We start from the raw sequence: 6,592 nt of genomic DNA on the forward strand, positions 1-6,592 counted from the left end.
GTCATCAAACCTACAACGTGCATATAAAGAACGTCCAAATCTGACTTCGTGAGAGAAACTTATAATTTTTTAAAGTTTCAGCGTAGAAATATACGACTCAGAAACCGATATTAAAATTAGTCAATTTTTAGGAAAAACAATCTAAACAAAAGTTGAAGATCTCATCAATACCTATCCATCGATGTAAAGACATTCGAGAATGGACGTCAGACAAGAGAGTTATGAATTTTTGGCGGACTTTAACAGTCTAAGTCTGTTAAAAATATAACTTTAAAAATAAATTCAAATTAGTCGACTGAGTCTAAATGAATGTTGTATAGGAATCTGTCATACCACCCAAATGTTGCCACGTATCTGAAATACCACCCAAATGTCGCCACGAGTCAAGCTAGGAATCTGCCACATTGCATCTTCTATCACTGTGTGTAATGCGTACGGGTCATGGTGTGCGGCACGCATCCTTCCCATACGTATAAATCCATTCGCTTACAGCCTCATTTTCTCACAAATCAAACCCATATCTCTCTGGTCTTATTTCACACTTTGACGTCGAATTTTTTTGGGCTTCTGAACTTTTTTGGAAGGTTGTGGAGTAGCCACGAGCTCGACGAAAAGAAGTATTTGTGTCAAGATTATGTCCTCATAATTTCGTGGTTTTCATAGTCATTATTATGAACATATAAATAAGATTTATCAGTAATTCCAAGTCGTTATATTGATTGATCTACTTACCGGGATGATGTTCAGGTTGGATTTAGTGATGTAGTTAAAGTGAGATTTCCAAACAATATACTTTGTATACCACATAGACGATGCCTCCGATATGATCATACATGGTTGTTCCTTACTTGATAGATCTTGATGTAAACATTAGGATTAGTGAGGAATCGAGGCTATCATTAGTCGCCAAGAAATAAGACTAACACTTAGTAATATGAACCAAGGTCATGCCAGAAGAAAAATTGAAATACAAATTTTATGTGTATTTCCATAGATACTTTCAACTTACACATAGATACAAGTATTCTAAATGCTTAAATGTTATGTGTATTATTTTTGGTGTGTTTAATATATATGTACAATATGATATGATTGTTACTTGATCTAATTGTATATTATACTTAATGATATGTTTGGGTAATAAAGGGTTGTATAAAATAACAAATGAGATGTCATGATATGGTTGTGTGAGATAGTGGTTGTGATAGGTTAAGTGAAAGATGTGTAAAGTAATAAGTCCTGACTTGCCGTGTCTACCCAAAGTACTATTGTATTGTCGTGTCTAACCAAATTACTATTTGTACTTCTTTTTGTGTCCAAAATATTATCTTACTGTCATGCTTAATCATTTAGGGGAATATAGATGACTGTTGTCAAAGATCCTTTAGAAAAGATCTATCGAGATCATTAATGTAGGATTAGGAAGCGAGAATAACAGGAATGGTGTAATTGGGTTATTAAAATCTTGAAGATTATATAATTAAAGATTATAATATTATGGGATGAAAACCCTATATGCTTATCAGGTTTCCCAACCTAACCCTCTCGGTTTCATTGTATCACAAGTAGCGATACGAAGGTACTGAAAAATAATGTAATTATCTGCTGAGAGGTTTAAAGGAGCTCGTAGGCTGCTAGAATATTGATGTAAGGGTTGTTGATTCAGATGTTTCTATATCAGTTATGACAATCCAAGTTTTAATAATCAATGAAACACATTTTCTTTGGAAATACTTTTTAATGGGACAAATTCCTCATTTTTAAAGACCACTCTGATTTTAAAGAAGCATATAGAAAAAGTTTTAAAATGGTCGTAAATATGGGGGATGTCATATTGTTGCACGTCATAGGGTTCCAATGTCAGTGTTTTCAGATTGGAATGTTTGTTTCACTTTCAAATTTTGGAAGATGTTTCATGAGGCGTTAGATACTCAGTTATATTTTAGTACGATTTTACCAAGCACAGACTGACGGATAGAGTGAGTGAATGATTCAGCCACTCAAGGACATGCTTCGTGCATGTGTATTGGATTTCGGCGGGAGTTGGGATACGTATCTCCCATTAGTCGAGTTCTCGTATAACAACAACTACCACGCCAACATTGATCGACCACCTTTCACGATGCTTTACTAAAGGAAGTTTCGAACCCCGATATGTTGGGATGAGGTCCATCAAGAGCTTAAGAATGATCAGATCTTAGCTTTGGAGCTCTTGGAATTGGGAGAAAAAAAGCTTAACTCCTTAAGTTGTTCATGCCTAGTTCCCACGATGTGGCGACTAGGGATCAGCCCATCTGTTTTGTCTTTTCGCGACCGCAAGGTGGCCAAAGGAAGGCCACGACATGGAGGCTTGTTGATGATTAAGTATTGACTTTGACTTGGATGTTAACCGTTGACTTTAACCTAGGTTGACTTTTGGGTCAAATTGCTAGTTTAAAAGGTGAATTAAGGTTTCATTTTGAATAATTGATTAGGTGGCGTTTAGCACCCGTTCATCATCTGTATGTGTATGAGTTGTTGGATTTTGACTACCTTCGCAAGGTGAGTTTTCTCACTATAATGTAGGTTGATTGACTTTCTTTGTGACTCTTGCAAGTTTACCTATGTTTATTGGGCTAGGGCTGATTATATGGGTTGGGCCTGAATGTGTAGGCTGGGCCTTGAAACATGTATGTTGGGATGAGCCTGTTCTTATACGGTATACAATATGTTGGGGAATTCATTAAGCTTTGTGCTACGTTTACTGTTTACATGCTACAAGTACTTTCAGTTCGAAAGAGAAGAGTTCAGCATGATCGCATTGCATACCCGAGAGTTTATTCCATATTATCTTTTAGATTTGTCATTGATGTTTTAAGGATACATTATAATATTTTGATTATCTTTTTATTCGAATGATTGGATTTGGGCTTGGTTAATTAAAAATATAAATTTTACTGTGTATTTTTAGATTGATATAAATGATCATTTCCCCAAATCATTAATAGGTTAGGTTGGATAATTTTTTCACTTTATGATTGTCACTTTTGTTGATATCTATGTATATTATATTGGTATATAGGGAATATGTATTTTAAGTAACTTAAATTTGGCTGTTAATGTATTTATTTATTAAGTAAATTGAAATTATTTATTAGTTTATTGTTGAAACATGTCTTTATTGTTTTTGAATTATTTACATACGTTTGTTAGATGCTGATATTTATAAAATATATTTGATATTCTATATCAAAGTCAATATTATATTTTCCTAGATGGTATTAATGACGTCTCAACTTGATAACAAATATTTTCTATTTATTTTTTGTTCTCAATTAAGTAAGGGCTTGTTTGATAAACGTCTGACCGAGTCGAGTCAGACGTTTTTGGCTGACTCGGTCAACAAAAGGCGTTTGTTAATCGAATTGTGGGCATCTGACTCGGTAAGAAGGAATCTGAATGGGATAGATATGGGAAGACAGCTGACTGAGAAAAGTTCCACTTTATCCTTGCCCTACAATTTTTCTTTCAGCGCCTCCATCATTCTCCATTGTACGACGCCTCCTTCTCGTCGATTCTGCATCTTCCCACCACCGACGATCTCATCCATAGCCAGCCTCCATCGACGGTCTCCTGCCTCTTCATCAGGTATGAACCCTTCCCTTTTCATCGACGATCTGCATCCTCTCTTTTGGATTTTGATTTATGTTTTGTACGATTTCTTCAACTGATCATAATATAAATCTAAACTTTGAATTCTGGATTTGATTTGTTTCATGTTCCGAATTTTTGATGTTTGAATCTAGGATTCTGATTTTGGTTTGAATTTATGTTCAGTGAAATTTTGTTTATTCATGTTTGAAGTTGTTTAAAAGTTCTGATTTTTATTTGTTTCTGTCCATGTTTGCTGCAGAATTTTGTTGTTCAATTGCAACACATATTTTTTTAGTTGTTAAGTGCAAAACAAATTTTTGATAAATAGCAATTTCTACTACCAGGTTTCATATTTTTTATGGGGGCAGATTAGTCTTTTGTCTAGAAAAGTATACAACAATGCAGGGGAATCCATCCAAGAAAATAAGTCCATATTTGACTTTGGATTGCAAAAGATTTTCTTAAATTAGATGCCTTCTACTCATGAGTTTGTTGTTTTTGTTTATGTTCATGTTTGATGTTTATGTTTTTGTTCTATTCATATTAGGAAAATATTGGACTTAAATTGAATTTTTGTTGTTCTATTGATGAGTTTGAGAGTTCATACATACCTGACTGTTTGTTGTTCTAGTGATGAGTTTGAGGAGTTTGATTCTTGATTGTTGTTGATTCATACAAGTTTTATAATTTTATAATTTTAGGATGTTGGTTTAGAACGAGTGTGAGGACAAAACCTTTCTTGAGGCATGTATCCATGAACTAACCACTAATGGTCGTGAGGGTAAAATGAACATTTTTTATTAGTCAGCACATTCAATCAGATGTATAATCAAACAATATGATTTCTTACTCTGTCAGAAGTTCTTACCCAAACAGACATTTCTCAGTCAGCATCTATCAAACGGGACCTAAGTTAGACACTTGTAAATTTAAATCATGAATTTTTGATATTGTTATAATTTATCACCTCTTACATAATACATCAATAGATGAAACTATAATTCTAGAATAATGCATGGGCCGATAGAAATAATCATTACCTACTAAAACTATAAAAACCATTTTCATTTATATATTTTTAGGCAAAACTCTTATTTATAATGTTAAGTATAAAAATTGATTTAAAAGTAACTCTTCCTAAGTGAAAATAATGAACATAGAAATTAAGTTGTAAATTAAAGGGTCATGTAACATTTGAAAGTTTAATTAAATGTCTCACACTTTCACTCTCACGTCAAAGGAACAAGGATGTAAAATAGCTCTTCAAAAAAAATGATAAAAATAGAAAATAAATTGTAAATTAAAGGGACATAAATACAACATTTGAGAATTTGATTAAATATCTCAAGACCAATTTTAAGGTCTTTACCAATTTGTCTTTAAATTATTTAAACCCACCATATTAATATAAAAGCGTTAGACAAGTTGGGTGTTGGGGGGGGGCTATGCACCTTCCTACGCCCTAAAAGTATCAATGTTTCGTTATTCATGATTTAATATTTTAAATACATTAAAGCATGATAATACTTGGATCGTAGTTTTTCCATATCTACATTGAGAACGTATTATATAAAGAAGGGATTTTTACCAAACTCGGAACTCGTTTTTTAACCTGTCTAACCAAATTATTTCATAGAATTCATATTTCTTTTTACAATGCAAAATGTGTTGCATACTATATGTATCTCATTGGCTAGTTTTCAAAAATCAACTAGTCACGAGAGAAAATGAAACAACAATCTATCTTAAACTTAAAAGGAATAAATCTAGAAGCTCCATAAAGACTCGTCAACAAAAAATTCGACGTCATCCCCATAACTGCCATATCCCACCGTCTGCGGAGGCGCTACCATCAGTCCCTCCGCCATGCTAACAAAAAATTCCGGCGTCTCAAAAATATCTTCTTCATCCACGTAATACAGAATTTCCGGCAACTCCTTCGTATCCACAATCTCCACCTCTTCCTCCGAGTATCTAAAAGCCTCCGCAGCTTCTGCAGCGGCCTTTTGTATATCTACAATACTGCTAGACTTCGGAACCGGCAGCCGCCACACAGAATCAGCAAAATTCAAACACGCCCGTCGTCCCCTGAAGGCAAACGCCGCCACATCATGTGCTCTTGCTGCCATTATAGCTGTAGGATGAGTCCCTAACCAGACCCTCATGTTCTTGCTCGGTTCTCTTAACTCACAAACCCACTTCCCGTTATCCCTCATTCTCACTCCTCGGTAAACCGGGTGTCGAGTCTCTCTAAACTTCTTCCTTCCGGCCCTCTTCTTCGGGTTTCGTGAAGCCAACATCACTTCGGATTCAGCAGCCGCATTCAAGACTGAGCTTTTGCTACGACATGAGGTCAAAAAGTGTGCTAATGGAACACTTTCTGATGATACTGATGGAAATGGATTGTACGATTCGATAAAGGCATCCATAAATATGTGAGGTGAAGTTACGGTTTGTTGGTAGTTTTTGCAAGTTAGATATAAGTTATGACTTTTGAGAGAAGTAATTGTTTGTTGGGAGTGTTTGTGAGTGACTTTAACTTGTTGATATGAGAATGGCGATGTATATATAGATATTTGTGGATTCTCTGTGGTGGGGTTACCAGCTGGTGGTTTGCGTGGTAGAGGATGGAGGCTTTGACAAGTGGCTTCATTTTTTATTTACTTTGAACGCGTGATATTTGGGAGGATAGATTAAGAATTGTCCCTATAGTATTGAGTAATATACAGCTTCAGTCCAATAGATTCGAAGGTTGTAGTTGATGTACAAAATAGTTTTGTGTAAAAGCATGCCTAATTTTATATACCGTCTACATTAATATATAAAGGGCGTGTTTGGCATGGAGCTTTTGGAAGCGTTTGGGAGCTTCTAGCTTTTAGCTTTTGACAAAACGCTCTAGTTTAAACAAAAAGTTTCGTTTGGCAATACGAACGTTTAGTTTTTAGTTTTAACAAAACGC

At 34.8% G+C, this 6,592-nt stretch overlaps 1 pseudogene; it reads right to left on the bottom strand.

The window, feature by feature from the left end:
* Positions 1 to 5,238: 5,238 nt before the first annotated feature.
* On the bottom strand, positions 5,239 to 6,167 carry LOC145073528 (dehydration-responsive element-binding protein 1E pseudogene; annotated as a pseudogene).
* Positions 6,168 to 6,592: the final 425 nt, after the last annotated feature.

This window comes from Lactuca serriola, chromosome 9 (genome assembly GCF_051521515.1).
Source record: "Lactuca serriola cultivar US96UC23 chromosome 9, Lser_US96UC23_V15, whole genome shotgun sequence".
In the NCBI taxonomy this organism is placed as follows: Eukaryota; Viridiplantae; Streptophyta; class Magnoliopsida; order Asterales; family Asteraceae; genus Lactuca; species Lactuca serriola.